At 44.2% G+C, this 21043-nt stretch overlaps 1 protein-coding gene across 3 annotated transcripts in view; it reads right to left on the bottom strand.

The window, feature by feature from the left end:
• fynb (FYN proto-oncogene, Src family tyrosine kinase b) overlaps positions 1 to 20805 on the bottom strand; it is a 75175-nt gene extending 54370 nt beyond the window's left edge. For 2 of the 3 annotated variants that reach the window (XM_070986849.1, XM_070986848.1), the window contains exons 1-2: positions 20635 to 20769; positions 5573 to 5641 (exon numbers count right to left, since the gene is read on the bottom strand). The gene's annotated coding sequence lies outside the window, so the exon portion shown is untranslated. Of the gene's footprint in view, positions 1 to 5572; positions 5642 to 20634 lie in introns of all 3 variants that reach the window. The other variant, XM_070986847.1, reaches the window with a different exon arrangement.
• Between the last annotated feature and the right edge of the window lie 238 nt (positions 20806 to 21043).

Raw genomic sequence — 21043 nt, 5'->3', positions numbered from 1 at the left:
TGAGGCCCCTTAGCTACTCCTCCTCTTCCACCCATCAGCGGCTGTAAATCAGCTGAGCAGCAGGCCTCTCTCAGCAGTCACAACACTGAGGTTAAAGCAGCACTAATTCCTGTGGGGCTGCTCATTAAGCTGCTGGCTTAGTCCCTGGGGACCCGGGGCCGGCATATGGCCTAGACCTAACAGCCACCCTCACCCCACCCTTATACCCCACCCCCATTATAATTAAAATCACATCACAGCTAAACCTCCAACATGTGGAGTTCTGATGGAAACTGTGGCCCATTATTGACAAACCAGACTGCCCCGAGCAGAGGAAGTTAGTGAAACATCAAAAGTGCTCTCTTCTTAATGTTTAACAACTCTGAACCACTTCACAACCTTCATCAGAAAAGTGGTAAATAAGACATAATGACAAAGTTGAGCTGGAACAGTGAGAGCTTTGAGGAATCAAAGTGCAGTCCATGAGGTGCATTTACATAACTGAAGCTCCGTGTAGTGACCTCCAATGGGATTCATGGTGTTTCTGCCCCAGAGGTGCTCTTCGTGGGATCGACGTCATCTCGCCTGGGTGGGTTAAGATCGGGCTAATTTGCAAACCAGAAATGTTTTTATGTGGGACATTTTCAGCCCTGCCACAGCCGAGTGAAAGACTCAATTGTTAGCCTTTGTGAGGCCCATCCGAGTGTGAGCCATTCGACGGCCTGGTGCACCCGCAGCCTCTCGCAGCTCTGCTGACAATATACCTGTCACAGCTCTCAGCGGGCTGGACAGCGAGTCTAAAGCTCATCAGTGAGGATCTACAGCTGCTGTTGTTCCAGCCATCTGATTCCCCGCCCCTGCTTTCTCTAACAGGCCAATAAAAATCGGCGTTCATTCTCTTCTCCCCGACCATATGGTGACCTAGACGTTCAATGTGCATGCACATAGACAGAGAGCTCACCTAGTCTCTCATTTTTGTCAAGATATGTTTCTGCTATGTAAGACACACAGAGCACAGACGAACAGGAAAGATAAGACTACATAACACTCGCTCACAGCTTTGACCTCACAAGTACAGGAACTTGACTTGTTAGAAGCAGAGGAGAAATTTCTGAGACTTAAATCTTTGAACAGAACCAAAGCGAGTCATTAGCATGCTGCAGCAGATGCGCTGAAGGTGGGCTCTTTAGCAAGTTGGCGAGTCAGTAAAACAGGATGAGGTTATGGGACTACCATCTGCACAGTAGGCTCTCTCACTCACACACATAACCACACACACACACACACACACACACACACAGACACACAGACACACACGTGCGTGCTTGCATCCTGTCAGCAGCAGAACAACAAGCTGCAGCCAGCAGCCAGCCAGGGCAGCCAGCTGTCGGCGCTCAACAGAGACAGTTCATAAACTTTAAACCATGTAACTTCCCAGTCAGACAAACAAGACGAATCAGTATAAACAGACAACATGCTGCATAAATAGTCCAGTTCTGTCTGAGCCAAACGTCTGCTTTCTGCACCCACCCAGCCAACGGTAGACTTATGGGGGGCTTAACTGAGAAATCATTAAAAAGCTGTGGTTGAACCTCTCCATCTTCTGGGTTTCCTACGCCCACCCTGACCTCTTTTATCTGAAGTGAGATGGAGGACTGAGGGGTGGAGGACAGGGCGGAATATCAAAAGAACTTTCTGTAGAGGTGTAGATTAAAAGCGGTCAATCATCCCACCTGCTCTTTTTCCCTCTCCACCTCATCTAGATTCTGTAACGCTACTTTCCACGTGTTGTTCAAAGGCTTTGTTTGAACGACACGTGGAACGGTGAGCAGGGTAAGAGCAGGGCTCCACAAAGAACTCAGAGTCAGACCTGAGTATCAAAAAACACATCGGTCTCGCAGTTCAAGCTGGACCTGAAAAAGCAGCTATTGGCAAACAAGCCTGCATATTTGGGCCCATTTTGCTGTTTGGGTGTATATTTTTACCTTGGGATATTTCTAGCACATTGTTCTACGATCATGCATGGGGATAATCTGTGAAAGGAGAAACAAACACACCAGTTTCTCACTGGCCGTCACATCAGCGGACCAGAAAGAATGTAGCCACCGCAAAGTTTGAGTACAGAGCGTGACTTTAGTCATAACTCATGACTGACGTGTACTGTGCAACCAAATGAACATCTTTGTGTTCTCTGGAATTTATCCGATTGAATTTTGGAAAATATAGGAAAAAACTTATGGAACTGAAACAACAGACAGGCGGCAAATCAAAGGAAACCTGTATGACACACACATGAAGAACACAGCTGCTCAGTGCTGAAACCAGCACTTATTTTCATGATTGATTATGCTGATTATATCACTGTTCTCTCTATAAAATATGTCACAATATAGAAAATATGTCATAAAATATTCAGCACAGTTTAAAAGAGCCCAATGAGATGTCTTCAAAACTGTCCCAAACCCAAAGATAGTCAGTTTAAATTCACAGTCAAGTCTAAAAAAACAGCAAATATTCCCATTTGGAACCAGAATGGAACTTTTTACAATTCATTGTAAAAAAAAAAAAAAAAAAAAATCCTGGAAACATCTACATCATCATTAAATCATCTAAATGTTAGGGTTTAAACATGTGTCTACATCATGAATGATAATAATGTCTACATTCACAAACACGCTGCCACACATCCGTCTATACGGTGCTGTCACTGCGAGCAGGGACAGAATGATGTCTCATTGTGTGCTGCTGACTGAGGATCCAGCGCACTTTGATGTTTCCCAGAGCTGACGTCTCTCAGCGGGGCTGAGCGCTGCTGCTGCTCCAGCTAATTCACAGATTCTCCACCACGGCACCTTGACGGCGTAGTGACGGTGAGGATGAGAGCGAGGTGCTCTGACATGAGTGGATCTGACAGTCAAGACGAAGTGCTCTTTCTATAAACCAGCATACTTAACAGCCATCAAATGGCCAAAGGATGACCTGGGGACGTCCTGTGCTCAGAACCTGCTGGTGACAGCTGGTGATGTGTCAGGCTGAGGTTGAAGAGGCTTCTTTAAAACTCAGTAACAAGCACAGAGAGCCAGCATACAGTGCAGTAGGTCCAGTGTGCGGTGGTGGGTGCACTTCAGTTTGCGGCCCAGATGCTGAGCAGATCACTTAATTAGGTAGAGCAAGAGCACGCGGACAAAAAATGCCACCAGATGTGTCAATATAATGGAGAGGAGCTTAACTAGGTTCATTAGCAGAACCACTTCTACCCACTGACTGCATCTCCTTTCCATCAGGCAAACTGGGAACCACAATGGAGCCACAGTCTAAGGGCATGCTGACATTTCAGTGAATAGCTGCACAGCCCACACTGGCACAGTCATTATGGTGGAGGTAACAAGCTGGGAGGAGGCAAGGGTGAATAGTCAGCTTTGGAGCTGCGAGGAGGCAAAAGGCGAACACAAGCATGTATTTGTCTCATGGCTGCAAATGATTCAAGCACTGGATATCAGTGTCTAGGATATGTGCGGATAATTACCGCTGTGCTGTTTAGCTCTTCTGTCTGCACAATGCAGAAACTCTCAGAGAGCCAGAGAGAAGTGGAAGCTTGAAAACACGCTTGCATCGGTGAGTCACTTTCTGTTTCTCACCAGCCTACAGTGCCACCCACCCAGCAAGAGCGCTGAAGCACACACGCACTCTCACACTTACACACACATACATACATCTGCTCCACGCTCCCACAGTAAGGTTGCTCTTGATGTGCTAGCTCCGCAGAGCTTCTTCTGACGCCCGCCGTGTACTGTGGCATGTCAACCACGCCACAGTCGCTCAACACGCCGAGCAGCTCTTCCGAAAAAAAGCTGAGTCACACGCAAAACTGTGATTCCGCTCTGCATTGAGCCCACTCTGCCGGCTCCATCTCCAAACAGCGAGACACGCAGAAGCACGGTAGGAAACTGGAGCACACATAATAAAGGAGCTATTAGTGCAGCGATGACTGAGCCTGCATAATGAATACGCTTGCTATGAATGTCGGATACTCAGCTGACTCTGGCTTCCTGGAAGAATCCCTTGTTCAGCTTCTTTCCACTAACCCATTGATGAATCCTACCAAATATCCCTCCTCTCCATTTATAGCTGTTTGTCAGTTGCTCCGCTGGGTTTTGAGAAAGTGTCTCCTTTGTCAGCAGGGTTTGGGTCGTTGGAAGCTCCACTGATGGAGCGGAAGCTACAGACTGAAAGGTCTCCGATAAAGTCGGACATGGACATCTCTTTGGCTTCAAAATAGGTCACAGAACAAAAGTGAAGCTAACAAATGGCTGACAGAACAAAAAAGAAGGTTCTTGATTCGGGCTGTAGATCACAGAAATTATTTGGGAAACTAAAAATACGATGAGGCCTGGAGGCCTGCTGTTTGGCAGAAACACATTTTGTGTGTCTTCTACTTTCCAATGGACAGATGGTGGACAGAGGATGGGATGACAGTGAAGGCCACAGCAAATGATACACATCACTGTTTTTCATGACCATATCAAACCATTCAGTGAGCCTGCATAAAAGCATCTGCATTCATTATGCTGAACTGCTGTCACAACAAATGTGTGTTGGGTGTTCTTCAGTCAGTCATGTTTGAGATGTTTGTGTCTTGCAGCATTAGAGGCTGGTCAAGATTAGGGATGGGACGGCATGAACCTGAATCAAAGGATTTCAAGAATTTCATTTCCTGCCTATCTGTCAGCTTCCTTCACATATTCATTTATGTGACAAAGTGCACCTCTCTTGATGCCACATCGTGCTCATGCTCTTCTTGGACTCGGGTACATTGTGGACCTGCTGCTAGCCGTCAATAACTAATCTGACATCAGTGCCATCGTGTTCCACTCTAACCTAGCAGTGACCCGGCATGCCAAGGCTCAGATTAGAAAATAACTGAAACATCTCTCATCTGCTGCAATTTTAGCCCGGAAATATGGTGCATGGGATAAGAAAAAAGACACACAGATCAGCTGGCGTACATGAGAAATCACATAGTGGAATAGCTGCAGCATGCACTGGCTAACCTCTCATTAACCCCCACGGCGATGTATGGGCCGACCTTACTGCTGCACTGCGGATTAAAGATGGCAGCAGCAGAAATAGACAGTTGGGTCAGGTCATATAGTGTATAAACATATAAAGGGATACGACACTTTAGCCTTTAGCTGTTACATCGGATGCCCTGTGGTCAATCTGAAACAACTACAGCACACTGCTCCAGTGATAGCAGGTACACAAAGAGGCATTAGCAAAAGCTTCCTTTTATGAGGGAACTGTACACATGCTGCCGAGTGCAGAACACACAGTCCACGCTAATGCACCGCAGGTATGTGTATGCATTTGGGACAGCAGGCTGGCCTCTGGCAAACAATCTCAGCTACTGGTGGCCAGCTGGTTCTGATCCTCCAGAATGAGCATGTTTTGCAGTCCATCCATCTGCTGTCAGTATCTGCATGAGGCCACTCTCATATGGCGCACGTGCAACTAAACACGCCCGACTTCATCTGTAAGTGTGTTTGCGTGAGGTTACAAATGTGAGAGTCCAGCGTGGTGTGAAGAGTCGTACCTCTGGTTTTCAGCGTATCAGGATTTTTATTTCCTCCACATTGCTTTGTGCGCTGCCACAACAGAGGCCCTGCAGGGACACAGAAATGCTCAATTATTCATTTTCTCATTCAATAAAACATGAAAATCAAGTGCATGTGCCAGCCGCCGTCATTCACACTTATTTGTGAAAAATAGGTCTTGCAAATTTTTCCCAGAATGCTTTGGCACAGTGCCAAGGGACCGTCAGCCTTAACTTGTATTTGTACAGCTTTTCTGACCTATAATCATGGTGATGAAACAGTGTGATAAAATATAGAGAGGAAGACGTTGATAAACACAGCTGGAACAAATAACCCCAATCCACTTCAAATAACTAAATAAACCTCACCTGAGTGACACAATAACATGTCACCATTGTGACTGTAATATTTCAACTAGTAAACAACAGGTTGCCGCAAGCAACACTTTAATCAAAAGCCTGTGATGACCCCGTTTCACGGCCTCTCCAGCAGGCAGGTGCTTTTATGAAATGCATTCATTCACTTCTCCAGGTGTGAATGAGGGGATGCTTTTAAATGAAGGGAATCACAAGCAGGCTTGAAAAAAAAACAAAACAACAACAACTACTCAATGCCAACTGGTTAGGAAATAAACGTTTCATTTCACGTACAGAATCATTGTTATGAAAGGGAGGTTGAGTGCTTTACAGACCAGCAGAAAAACACTGCAATGCTTCCATGCTGGCAAAGCGAAGCCACTGAGTGGATGTGAAATCAGCCCCCAAAAACTGACAAAAAGGCCTTAGAAGTTTATTAGACTTGTCAAAAATATAAATGAATGCATCAATAAATGATGTTAGTCCAATAATTAAAAGAAAGTCTAAAAAGAAACGTATGTTTTTAAACACAAGCTTCAATCTGTTCATAATATAAATGAATGAATTCTTTATCTTTTTAATTTTTGGTTATGGCACACATTTAAGCATTTATTCATATATGCAACATTTGCTTATTGCCAAACCATATTTTTAATTTCCTTCATTCTTATATAATAATGAGATGATGTGTGTCCGTGCACACACATCCACCATGGACCAATCCCTGCCAAGGACACGCATGGCCTTCCAACAGTTTGAATTATTGACATATTGCGTTATATCATTAACTTGTCTGATTAACTTTCCTGCCTTCTGTCAGTTTTCAGGCTCATTATTCTAATAGTAACTCCTTCATTAGAATACATGCTCTGTCACTGTGGAGGAAGGAAGGAAAAAAAGAGCGGAACTCAACCATAAAGGACATTTCTGACACGCTACACAGAAACTTTTATTTACAGGACAACTCTCCACCAGGCGTGGACAAACTTTACAGTGGCTGCCAGCTCTTTGACTGACAGCTGAGCCGCACAATGAAGTCATTGTGTGGCAGGACGGTCAGGGTTAACTGCATGGCGCGCCTCCTAACTGCCCTTTATTTACAAAAGACACACTGTCACCGCTGCCAGATATGTTAGAACCCATTAGCTGCTGATTTGACTTTAAAGCTCAGTCCTGCTAATCTAATTTAATCTGTCTCCGTGGCTTTGTTGATTGCTGGGGCGTAACGGTAATGACACTGCAAGTGCACGCAGGCTCGGGTGCTGTGATGCAACAGTTTGTTCAGCAACAGCAGACGCCCACATGGAAAGCTGCTGCTGCTGCTGCTGCTGGTGGTTTGTGTATGGGGGGGTCCATTACATGACAGTTTCCTGTTATTGGCTGAATAGGTCTCGACAAAGTGAACGGTTCATTGGCCAACGTGGGTTGATGTTTTCTGTGTAAGATCAATATACGTGAAGCAGGGCATGGTGGGAAGCAGTTTGTGTTCAGCTTGCTATTTGGCAGCGCAGACAATTATGCTCGAGTTGAATGGTCATTAGACTGTCACTGCAGATATCATCAACCAGTGTCAGTGCAGCAGCCACCTGCTTGACTCCACACACACACGCACACACACACACACACACACACACGCACACAAAAACACGACTATTTTTAAAAGCACTACTTTCTAATTTAAAATCTCCTAGCCGAACAGCTGAATGGTGGAGATGTGGATGGAGATAGTGGGGTGGGGGACTGCTTTGGCTTCTCTGTCTCTCAGCAGATAACGCAGGACAAAAAGAGACAAAGTAGAAGACGATGCAGAGAGGAAATGAGAAAAACAGCCGAGATAATGAGGACAACAGGATGAGAAGAGACTTGCTCTGACACTCTTCCTTTCCAGCTAAGTCTGTGGTATTTTAGCACATTTATGAATGACATCATACAGCTGCACTCATCCTGAGAATTTAATTCAGCAGGACAGAAAGCACCTTTAAAAACAAATAGCGCAGGGGTGAAGACCTCTGGCCTCGAGCCATATACGGCCTGTGAGGCAATTCATAAATACAGATACCACCCCCAACTTCTGGGGGCCCCACTAAGCAAAAACTGAAATGGCCCTTGATAGGAAAAAGGTTCCCCACCCCTGCTGTAGTGGGGTGTGAGGAAAGTACCAGTAGTATTCAAATGTTGAGCCAGAAAGAAAACTTCTTTTTCAGTCGCAGGTTACAGTGTGTCTATTTTGGGGATCTGTGCGCAAGAACTGTGAGGGTGTCCCAGAATACTCGAGCTGACCTCAGTGTGTGAGTGAAACATGTGATTAAAGTCTTCTTTACCAGCAGAAAATTGCCATTTGGCTGCTCCACATGTCTCTGTCCACTCCGTGGCCTCCTTCCTCCTCTCCACTCTCTCTGTTGCCTGACGCAGTCATGGCGACGGGCTCCCAGCAAGCTTTGCTGTGAGCTTGTGGAGCCCCTGGCCCCGGAGGGAGAGCTGACTCTCTCTTTTCATCAGCAGCCCCCTCCAATAAAACATAATGGCACTGAGGCTGCGGGGGAAAGTCATTGAGCCACACAAAGCTGTCACATGACCGGCCGAGGCACAACGGGCTCAGTCATTCTGCTGCTGCTGCTCGGCTACTGGGATAGACGAGTGGGCTACTGAGCCGGCCAGACACAGCACGATCCATAGAGAAGACACGGCTCTCAATGTGTTGAGCTGCGACTGAAGGACAGTGGCACTGCATGTACTGAACTGTGCAGCCAGAGTTCAGGCAGAAAAATCAGCCTTTGTGCTGATTTTTTTATTTCATTTTCTCCTATTTGCATGCAGCAGTGTTACAGCACAGCCAATTCCATACACTGTATGTGTGTAACCCCTCCCCCTCCAATGGCCTGGGAAAGCTATATCATACCGTTTGTACCAGTGCTCACATCATACATTCTGTCATCTCCAAACACACCAGCTGCTATATGTCGATGTAGTGCTCCCATTGTGCCAAGTGTTTCTTCTTTGTCATATATATCTGACATATAGGTACAGCATTTGGGCTCTTCTGGCATTTTTCATTATTTCTGGCAATTTGAGGACTAAACAATAAACCTTTTGTATAAACAATCATTATTAAGTAAAAGTATTTGTTACTTCCAACACAAGAGATTTCCAAGTATTTCCGAGCACTCCCTTAAAGCTCAAACTCACACGGAGTAACAACAACCATGGCCAGAAAGTGATTTTTCCACTTAATTTGAACTGTCCTTGCTTCCTTCGAGTTACTTCCTGACAGTGCAGGAGGCGAGGAAACAAGCAGGAAGCTTTGCAGAACATGTGTGCAGAAGTCGCTATCTCAGCAGCAGAGGCACGCTCCCTCCCTGGCTTACCTGTGAACACAGACACTCACAGTCTTTGGGGGCTCGGGCCAAGCCAGAGGTGCCATTGCTGGGAAATGAACCCAAGTCTCTGGTGGTGGGCGACTGCTCTCCCTCTGCGCCGCTCAGACGCTTCACGTCTTGCGCAGTTTAACATAAAACTCGCCGTCAGCCACCCACTTCTGGTTCATTTCAGGGCTAGTCTCTAAAGGGTAAGTAGGGCACTTTGCCATTTCAATAATAGCTGCATTTGCAAAGCTTACAGCTGCAGGCTACAGCCTTTACATGGATTTAGAGCAACCTTGCAGACTGTGGGGTTGTTGAGCAATGATAATATATTCAGCTGCCTGTGTTTTTCTGAAACATCATCATGAAGTTCATGGTAAAGATACGACATGCAAGAGCACTAATTAAATCCAAAAATGTTTCATCCCCATTCCCACGAGCCCTGGTGGATGTGATTTGATTGACGGGTCAGGACTGCCAGTGGGCTGCGAGCCCTCACTGAGAAGCTGACTGACAGACACTGCTGAGGAGTGGATTAAAATGGACAATTATCCTCACAACACATTAGGCCCCCTGTACTCCATCTGCACTGGCTTTCTGCATCTATGCTACACGAGAGAGGGATTTACCAGGTGAAAGCTAAAATCAGGGTGTTTTTTCAGATCAAGAGTAACGCTTCAGAAACACTCCAAAGCTTCTGTGTGTTCGTAGGAGGACAGAATTAACAACTGATCTAACACAAAGTTGGGGGAACCCCTGAATGACTGGCAGGAAGTGGGTGATGCAGAGAAAATCTTCCATCACTGTGCCATTTTACATTGTAGTGCTTATATATTTGGAATTTCCCCTAATAAAGGTATATTGAATTGAATATATATATGTGTGTGTGTGTGTGTGTGTGTGTATATATATATATAGCCCCTTTTTGACAACACAACATTTTCCACAAATCAAAGTATGTTTTCTTTTAAGACTCTTTGCTTCTTTATGGTAATGGCTATGTAGTCATTCTTAATGAAACAAACTGAGAATTTCACTTTTTGGTTGAACTTCTAGCAAGTTCATTTGGTGGCACGGTGGTAACACTGTTGCCTCACAGCTAGAAGGTCCCGGGTTCGATTCCTGCTGTGGGTGCCGGGGGCGCGTCCTCCACCATGCCTTTGGTGCCTGCTGCTCGAGGAAAGGGGCCTTTCTGTGTGGAGGTTGCATTTTCTCCCTGGGTATCCTCCATAAAATAACCCCACTAAAAACATGCAAGAAGATCACCACCTGACCGACAGCGGGCGCCGCTGTCACCTGGTCGCCCACCACTCCTGGTCTGCCACGGAGGAAGGACTTGCCAGGATGGGATAAAAGCAGAGAAGAGGATTTCACAGAAGCATGGCATGTACAGTTTCTCCCCCCTGTAACTCTGCCTGTTGTGTGGATTGTGACTAATAAAAGGATGTCTTTCTTTCTTTACACATGACTTCATTTAAAAGGTCATATGCTGACAACCACTTGGGAACCACTGCCTTTAAGGGGATGGATACCACAGTATAAAGAGTCTGGTAAAATCTCTGATGGTTTACAAATTGATATCATCATGCTGCACAAGTCATATCAACCAACACTAATTGGCAAGTCAAAAGAAATTGCTTTACTACACTTTTACATGTTAAGGAGGACATAATGCCGTGATTAGATGACACGATTTAAAGAAGGTTTAGTCAGGGCCAACAAATTACCAGCACCATGGCTGATCATCTGGCATCTATACTGTACCTGCGTAGTTTGACTTTCTAAACGAGCTTTCATACAGCGTCTGGGACGCCCCACAACATCCTGACGAAAAGTCGAGCACATCAGAATTTCATTGTTTATCTTGATCTTGCAGAAGCTGTAAATGTATCATTCCCCCGCTCTTCCACACTGGAGTGCCATGGGTAACTTGCATGCACTTGGTATAAGCACATCGATGCAGTTGCTGATAAAAGGCACAATAGTTTAGATGGAAAGAAAAGCCTTTGTGTTTTTGTTGGTGGTGGCCAATGATACAAAGGCGGCCGGCCTTTGAGTTAGACAGGCAGGGAAAACCCTGAGGGTCCTCAGTGGTAATTAGGTAATTCTGCTTTAGATTCATTAGATTGAACTTTCACCTGCAGTGGAGGCCACTCGAAGCAAATCCACACAGGTTTGTCACTTTAAAATGAAAACTCATTACAAGTGATTTGCATTCTTCATTTCTAATACATGACATTTTTCACAGGGGAATCTGCGAAATGATAAAGATGAGAAGATCAAGGCCCAGGAGGTCTGGTGCGCCAGCGTGACGCCACCGGCAGGTCGAGCATTCATTTCCGCTGTCAGCGTCTCGTAGCTGCATCAGCACTGCAGAGAAATGATGCTGCACAGTCAAACAGTGAGCGGAGCGTAACACAGAGGGCAGACAGGCGGCAGAGTTCAGGAGACGGCACACTGCAGTGGAAAGCGGTCATGATGGAACCTCTCGGCAGGGAGTCTGACACAGTTAATATGTGAGATGAGATGAACGCTCAGAAGCTGGAGTTCTACATATAAACAGCCACTCTTCCACTGCGCTCGGTGGAAATCTGTGCGCGTCAACCAAAATCACAAACCGCGTAAGTCCACATTGAAATTCATAGAGACCATAAAACATAATAACTTCTTTGCAATGCAGATTTTCTAACAGCATCATCCACACGCAGCACAGGGAGGCTTTGTTGGGACATAATATTGCCTTTGTAATTCACACATGGCATTAGACACAGCTGGAGAATTCACCGCAAATTAACTATGTATGTAAAATCTCCAGCCCATTAACATACAGTTCATACAGAAAGCACTTCTGTTTTCACCTCCCAAAACAAACACTTGCAATCAGTCTTCCTGCCACCATGGTACACATATCATTAATAAATGATAAAGCAATGAGGTGTGCTGTCCGTCCGGTGGAGGCCCAGATGATTACTACTCGTGCCTCACGTATCAACGCCAAGATGTTCCACGACCTGATCACTGTCTTCAAATGCAACTTTACAAAGCTTTTTGTTTCTATTTGGACTGGCTTGATTTTCTGTTAAACAGAATTAGCTCGTGTTGGTTCGATCCACTCTAGAAGGTATTTTGTGATGAAACAAGGTGATTTCTGTATTTCACACCCACTTTCCATTGTATTTTCTTGTGATTAGGTTAGAGATTTGTTGCATTTATCAGAGTAAAGGCTGGCCTTCAAACCTCTTAACTTTTGTGGTAGTATCAAAAGTATCAGAAGGCTCTGAATTTAGACTATTTTAAAGGCAAATTTCTCATCCAGCCACCTGTGTTTGGACAATATTTGAGAACTTTTATTCTCTGAAAAATAAGCTTTGTAGTAAAACATGATTAAACTCAAAGAAATGTTGTTATCGGTGCCAAACCTCAGACAATGGATGGGATCTAATATCAACACATTTCACAGTGTTAACCAGAATGCCTGCTGACAATAAACCTACTCTCTTCATCAACGTAGGGAAAGAAAAGAAACACCAGTTGTGTCTCTAAAGTGAGAGACACAAAATGCTGTCATGTGCTCTGCTCAATTCTGCAAATGGAAAAAAACTGAAGGGGACTTTGCTTTTCATACTCACTTTTCATCAGCAACACATCTGAAAAGCTGCAGGCTGTGGCTGCAGTGCATGCTGGTCTATTCAAGCTTCTGTCAGAGGGGTACATCTGCCTGTATGAACATCACTGTATAGTCAGGAGCTCGCAGCAAATGTTTATGTTTCCCACTGATGCTTTTCTGTTGTCAGACTCCATGAATATACAGCAAAACACCAAAGCTTGTGTCTGCCTTGGGTTTTGTCAGTAGGCTGCTCTTTTTTCTTACACACCTGTATTGTCAGACATGTTTTACCCCATTTACTAAACAGAGTGCACACTCTGTATCACCATCAGCCATTTTCCAAAGCTTGCTGTTGTGTTTTAATGTGTTTTTCTTCATCTTCAAAGCCACAATTGTCTTCAGTTCATTCCCATACACTATGAAAATCTACCTGTAGAAACTAGCTCTCACTCTACAATAATGCTGATTGACTCAGAGAATGATCAGAGAATGATCAGAGATTGACATTCATCACCGTGAATGTCAAGAGTGCCAATGACGAGCAAAATAATCAATATGTTCATCAGCAAATTCAAATTATCACTTGTTTAACCAATTCATCACGAACAAAAAACACATTCCAGCTCTTCCACACAGAGGATTTGCTGCTTTTTTTTTGGACTAGACATGGAATCAACAAAACAAAGACTGTGAAGACGTTTTTCAGCAGCTAAATGACTCACATAAATAATAACTAGCTGATGACATGATGTCTGATAATTACAAGATGGGAAAACAGTGTTTTAAAATCTCATCAGCTTGCTTTGTGAAGTTTGTAGCAGGACATCCATTGCGTGACACAGAGTCGTAGATAGCATAATGCGTGGAGTCAGTCCGCTCTCCCAGCTGCTTGTCTAACGACCACACCATGCCTTGAATCTCTGGCTAGCTGCTCAGACACCCGCATATGGAAGAAACCATTCCACCGCTTCAGCAGCGGTCTAAACTTTCGGTTTGGGTGGTGGCTGGCAGAATTAAAGGATTTCTGCTCGATTTACTCAGCGGTAAGGTTTTAAATATAGACCAAGGCGCTCCACTGCACTATTGAACTTCTGAATGAAGGCTAAATGGACTTGAGAGCTAAATGGAATCGGAGAGATTAAGAAAAAAAATGAGGAAGATTAAAATGGAAAATGTTGAGCAGGATATGAGAGAAAGCCACGCTTGCCGGTGCTCTCATGCCTCGCCTGCGCTCCAGATGTAAATGAGCAACTGTGATTCTTTTCAGAGGAAATGAAGCCACACTTGAGGACCAGTGACTGACTTTGCACATTTTGAGCCAACACACACATAAGCAAACACAAAGATGAGCCATGGCAGGTGGAAGTGGAAGGCTGTGCGTGATGCTATCAGTGTGATAGGATCTGTGTTACTCCGGCTCCTTGAAGCAAGACAAACAACTCCTGCTAATTGAATTCCTTTGAAGAAACACCCTAAGACGGACATCTCCATGGGCCCCACCGTGACAAGCTTTCATGCAAGTGTATCACTTTCACACATCATTTGCTCCCTTGATATCGCTGTAACAATGACCCAACGGTGTATGCGTGGCTCACCAATGTTTCTATTTTGTAATAAATCAGATAGATGGCGGAAAAAGCGACTTGGGTTCTGAGTTAGCGGAGTGGAAAGAAAACTAGCAGTTGTGATATAGTGATGCTGGAGGGACTGTGGGCGTTTCAGAGGTGATCATATGATCTGTAGTCCTGCTCTCACATGTCAGCGTACGTCCCCACAGGCTCTGTCATAGCCTGCATTCATTCGTAGTTCAACATTTACTCATCCGTAACAATAACTTCATTTCAGCCTGCGAGTGCGTCACGACTCAGCCACCAAGCACAGGGAGAGGGAGAAGAGAGACACATTTCACCCCTCTCCACTGGAAGCGTGACACAAAGCACAACATTGTTGTGGACCTCTGAGGTTCTGGTGTGACGCTGAGCCCGAGCCATCTGACCCGCCACAGGCTCCATGTGATGACATCCACTCCCGAGCTGGACTCTCCTGCGGAGGATGGAGCTTTTTTTCTTCAGCTTTAGCTAATGAGCTGGGGTGGGGGCTACATTTAATCATTCATGTGAAAACGCTCAAATCTGCTGGGTTTGATTTAATAAGCAGCAGATTTGAGCTTTCCATTCAGAGACTGACAATCAAACTGGAACTCTGTGTGTATTTTGTAAAATGGATAAGAAAATGTCTAAGAAAGCTGTGTATTCTGAGCTGTTTATATTATGCTGTATCATGAAGAGACGCAGATAATTTACCTCTGTATACACAGTTCTGACATTCTTCGCAGCGCACTCGTGCATTACTTGTAGAGCACAATACTACGATTGTACCAAATGTCATTATTTACATGCGAAGCTTCTACAATGAGGTTTTCAAATGAAGCTTTGAACGTCTGTTTTTATATCTTATGATGTCGTCACCCGAAAAAAAAAAATCCTCAAACAAGATCCTCAATTTGAATAAAATGATTCATGTGATCTAGTCTTTTTATTAAATCAACTTCAATGAATATAGCTTGGCAGTGCTGTCAACATAAACACATGTCGGCAGCAGGCTAATAAAAAATGATGAAATAATAATCATATCCTCAGGCTTATTGATGCTAGACTGGCCTGTTAATACAGGTGCATGTCTGTCTTTGGCAAGCGGAGAGAGCAAACAGTGTTCTGACCGCAGTGAAAATGTTGTTTTGGAAAAACTAAATGCCAACACATATGGACTGAAGCAGACGCTCTCATGCCACGTCTTTGTCATGCTCCTCCACATCTCGTGTGTTCCAGCCTGAAAGCCTTCTCAAAACGTGGTTACGGTTGTGAAACAGTTCCAGTTGTGAAATGCTTGGAGTTAAGTTTATGGACCAAAGCTACTTAGATTTAAGAAAAGATCAGTTTCTGGAATTACTGCAGATGGTTACACTGGAGTCAGAAGCCTGGTCGTCTCAGATGTTAAAGGGTACCTTGTGTCTGTATTAGAGCCTGTGACTGCAGAGGGATGTGACAGAAGCTGGAAACTTACAAACCAGGAATGAGACTGAGCTGTTTAAACAGAATGAATAGACATGCAAAAACAAAGAAAAGGTGGGCAGCATTCAAATATTTATTTAGAATTCAAATGTTAATGTTATGAACAAAGCTTCAAACTCTTAAGTACAACAGTTTAACTTGTACATAAATATTGCATGATTGTCGTCTAGCTGTTCTTTCTGAGAGTACAGTCTACTGCATATCTATTTTCATACTTCTAGCCTGTACATAGTGATGTTTATTTGCAACCATATATCGAAAAATGCCAAACAGTAATTCTCAGTATCCAACTGGCCATACTCGAATTGCTTGTTTTGTCCAACCAACAGGGTAAAACCCATAGATCAGCACTTCAGTTTCATAGATAACTAGGAAATATCCTCATTCTATTTTTTTTGTATTGTTTCAATGTTAATTGATTAGTTGATCAAAAGAAGATCAACTGACAACCACTGATGTTTGCCCAAGAAGAAAAGAGTTGCGACTAAAAGCTCAGAAAATCTAAGAAATGGACCTTTGAGCTTCGACTATTTTGTTTTAAATCCTGTTCCCAAAGGTTAATCATGAAGTCATGAACAACAGATGACAATGCACTAATCATTCAAGTCATTTATCAAGCAAACATGCTGAGCATTTGCTGGATCCTGCTTCTTAAACATGTGCTGAATTTGAAGTCATATTTTTATTCTATTGTCTCACATTTTATACTTATCTATACATTCAAAAAATATCAGTAGATGAACTGATAATGAACTGAATCATTGATTGCAGCATTATGCCTGAGTCTCTTTGAAGTCAACTCACCAAACAAAGTGAAATGCTCCCTGACTGCTTGTTTACTGCTGGGTTAGTGTGTAAGTCTTAAGTAACAGAGATTAGAGGTTACATAAAGTTGCAAAATGATGAGGATTAGAGCTTTACCATGGGTGCTGCCAGCTCTCTGCACTGGTTACTAGACAGGGACCACATCCAAAACTGTGCAAAATGGCTCCTGCCACAGAGCAGCACAGTGACAGTGACCACAGTGACATTAGAGATGATGCAGCCGCCATGAGCACCCCTGCACTTCCCAATAGCTCTATGTCCCCTTCTCTGATGGGTACACAGATAAATCACAATACAGTGGCACAGTACACCATACATGTGGAGCACAGTACACCCCAAAACCATGAATCAAAGCTACGCAGAAGGGATAAATGGAGGTCACCCGACTGAGTCTGAGCAAATTCCAAGAGCAGGTGTTCTCCAGTCAAGACGTGGTCTAAAGTGGGTCGATGGCAAGGCCAGCTTGAAACAAGAAATCACCTCCAAAGCAAAATGCCTGGACGAAGACTGCACGGTCTTCTATATCTGCTATGTTATGATCACATCTGGATGCACAGTAACGGACACGTGCCACATTGTTTTCATTCTAGTGAGTAAAGAGAAAGAGAAAAACATTTGTAAAATACACTCCCTCCCACACCAAACACAAATAACTTGTTCGACAGTTCCACCGTCCCACCAAATTTCATCAGACTGTTCACAAGTTTTTAAAGATATCTGCTAAGTCAGTGGTTCTCCAGCTTTGGTTTGGGACGCCAATCCCTAAAGAGTCACAAGATGAGAAGAAAGGCTGAAACAGTGTAAAAAATACTCTAACATCATGGCTATAATATACAACTAAAGAAATGCTTCAAAATGAAACCATCTGGGAGGAGAAAATCAATATAACATTAATACTAAGGCCATAATCTGTAATAAGTGGTCACAAGTAGACGTCATCTAATTTTGAGAGTTCACAAGCCATAGAGGGTGTGAACCACTGTGCTAAGAAACAAACAGACAAACATGCAACTGAAAGCATGACCTCCTCCTCCTCCTCCTCCACCAGAGACAAACAGCATGAAGCAGACAACAGTGAACGGGACATGTCCAACAGAGTATGTCTTAATAAGCACGTCAACATGCATCCATGGGTTCTGGACTTTGACAGTCGAGTATAATGACTCATCATTCCATAGTGCTTCCATAGAGATTGGGAAAAGTTGAGTCGGGTATAAGGGGAGCTGGGCTGGGGTCCCAGGGGCCCCGAAAGCTCCAACCATACTACTGTATGTGTCAACTGGTTTGCATTCTTTTAACTGAAAACGTGTTTTAGAATATGCACCGTTATACCACAATATCAGCTGACCACTGTTCACGGTCACAAAGGAGGTCCTGCTGTGTCACACTCCTGAGGCCCTGTCTGGAGGAGGGCCCCTGTGTCAAACTCCAGTTACAAGGTTTGTATTTTTCCAGTTTGTGCTTACCTGTTGAATGTTCCTACACCAGCTCGTGTTTAATCAAATCACAACATGGCAAACTGGAGGCCAGGTACTACTGCACATTGCATGGAGGGTGGGAGGACTGGTGCACTAATGGGGCCCCCCCTGCTAATTTTGGACCCAGGGCCCCCTCACAGATTATTTTGGCAATAACTAAGTAATCCAGTAATGTAAACAAAAACCACAAATCCATGGCACGTCTTTTCTTAAATCCAGACTACAGTTTCTCAAGTTTAGTCTCGGGACTATTTCTCAAAATGACAAGAGCAACTTGTGCATGCTTACACATCAACTGCTGCGTTTGACTTCCTGTGTTCTACTGTCCTCACTTCCTCACCTCTGTGTGATAACCTGCCTGATCAGGTCTCCGCTGCCAGCACAAAGTATCCGTCTGTCAGTCAGTGACTGGGCAAACTGTGATTAGGAACACGGTGCTTTGGCAGCGTTTCACCACAGTATAAGAGCATCAGAAGGTGTTTAAATCTGTGGGCTTAACAAAAAGGGACTTTCATTAGTGACACCGTGCATGCCTCATCTTATTCTATAGCACCAAGCATGAAAAGGAGCAGCCCGTAACTCATAATTTATCCTGACAAGAGCAGTGTTTTTCTGCAAAAAGCCATGACTCAGATGGGTACATCGGCAACACAGAACTTCACTGCAAGAATTCCAGATTTAACACAAACAAACTTTCATTTAATAGCTGTAATTTTAAGAATTTGGTAAGCTTAATGCTGACTTCCAACAGACATCACATGATTAGATCCTACAATCCACATCGTCACACCTTGAGAATGAGATCCACTTTCACTTTGTATGTACAGCTTCAACAACACCAACAAAAAAAGATGTTTCATAAAGCACACTGGTTCCTGTGCTTGGTTTCCAAGGCTACTATCTCTCAACAGAGATATTCCCAGCAGCCTGGGGACAGATCCTTCCTCAAATCCTTCCAGTAAACTGGCCTTCCATACACTGCACCTGCAGCACCTGAACTCAGCAGGCCATAACATCACATGGTTGATAAATAAACAGCTCTGTCTTCTTGGTGCAGAAATCTAACACTTAGCGAACTGTTTGCCAGCTGCTGCCATTGCTCAAAACCGGCTTTCTGAAAATAGGGATAATAGGACTTCTGCAGCAAAAGAAAGCAGGGGAAATTACAAGTCCACATCACATTGCATCACTTCCAGTTTGTGCTGCTTTCCCTTGAGAGCCACCAAAAATACATTCATTACAAGCGGCACGTCTTGCTGTCAGCCACATTTTGAAAATAGAGGCCGCTTCATTAAGAAACATGTCTTAAGGGGAGAAAAGATAAAGTAAGAGAGAAGCTACTGGGCACCTAATGGCAGCGGCAGATCATATAATCAATTACACTAACTCATTTTGCAAAGACAGTGTGTGGAACAAATGGTTGCAGTTCAGTCCGGGTCAAAAGGGATGACTGAATGGATGGAGGGATGCCCATCATTGTTTAAAAAGGAGACAGAGGTGACATGGGTAATTAACCTCGACAGCAAAAAGGAAAGGAGGGAGAAACTTCCCTTAACTGAGCAGCAGGAAGGCCGGCATCACAGGAAGGTATTCACATACTAATACATCAGACTTATTGAAGTAGGGATACACGTGTTAAACATCATGCTATCCCCTAGAAGTCACAACCAAGCATCAGCACAGCATGGGTAGATGTATTAAAGCGATGCTAACACACTTCACCTGCAGCTCACACCTTCACCTCCACCTTCTGTAGAGAAATGCAAAGTGGTCCTCAAAGTTAACCCAGCTCTACGGTCTCCCTACTGCATGCAGAGGAGCCTAAATGCATCCCAGATCACAGAGCCACTGTCAATCATGGGGGGTCGTGTCCTTCATCTGACTCCGCCAGGCATCAATAGGAGATGCTGGGATGATGATGAGAGAAAGTGGGGAGGTGGGGGCATGGTAAACAACCGAGCAGAGGATCAAAAACCAATGCGTCAAGATGCTTTGAGGGCTAAAAGCCTCCTGTGTGCTAATAACAGCGTATTGCCTCTACTGTGCCATTGACCGTGGATAACCTACTTGTCTAATGAGCTTCGGGTGCTGTTTCTTCATTCAACTTACTCAGGCTACATGTATGCTGGTGTTTATATTCCAATTAATACACACAGAGTATCGCACTTAGAAAAGCCGACGCCTCACCCAGACAATCTTTCTACATAGGGAAGGTGGAGAAAGGTGTAGCTAGCTAACAGGCTAAGCACCTTTACGTTCAAGAAATGTCAATAATAGTAATACGTGAAAAATCAAAGTAATTCATTCGGCTTTATAGAAACAAGCGAGCTGAATGATGAGTAAAATGGAAAACAATGTGTCTTACCCGTTCAAACGCGTCTAATAATCCGCAGCACTGTATTCCATTGTCGTTATACAGAAATAATTGGACAGTAATGAAGGCTGCGCTGATGTGGTGGCCCTGATGTCGCCGTGCTGCTCGTCGTAGCCGCTGCGTGTGATGGCGTTAGCTCTGCAGGGCCACAATGAAACTACTGATGCCTTCACGAGCTGACGGAAATCTGCAAATCAGATACAAGGATTCAAACACCACGAAGCAACAAAGCGAAGTACGCCAACAAGAGGAGATGTGTAGGAAGCAGCGCTGGCGATATATGGGCTTTTGGTTATCCTCGATTCGAGATGTGATATTTTGAGGGCAGAGAGCGTGGAAGTCATGCAAGTTATTCATCAGAATTGTTGGGTGATTTTGTTGAAATTGCATCCAGTTTTAC

The sequence above is a fragment of the Chaetodon trifascialis genome, chromosome 19 (genome assembly GCF_039877785.1).
Source record: "Chaetodon trifascialis isolate fChaTrf1 chromosome 19, fChaTrf1.hap1, whole genome shotgun sequence".
In the NCBI taxonomy this organism is placed as follows: Eukaryota; Metazoa; Chordata; class Actinopteri; order Chaetodontiformes; family Chaetodontidae; genus Chaetodon; species Chaetodon trifascialis.
Note: the sequence above shows the minus strand (reverse complement) of the source record. Positions and strands in the feature narration are given on the sequence as shown.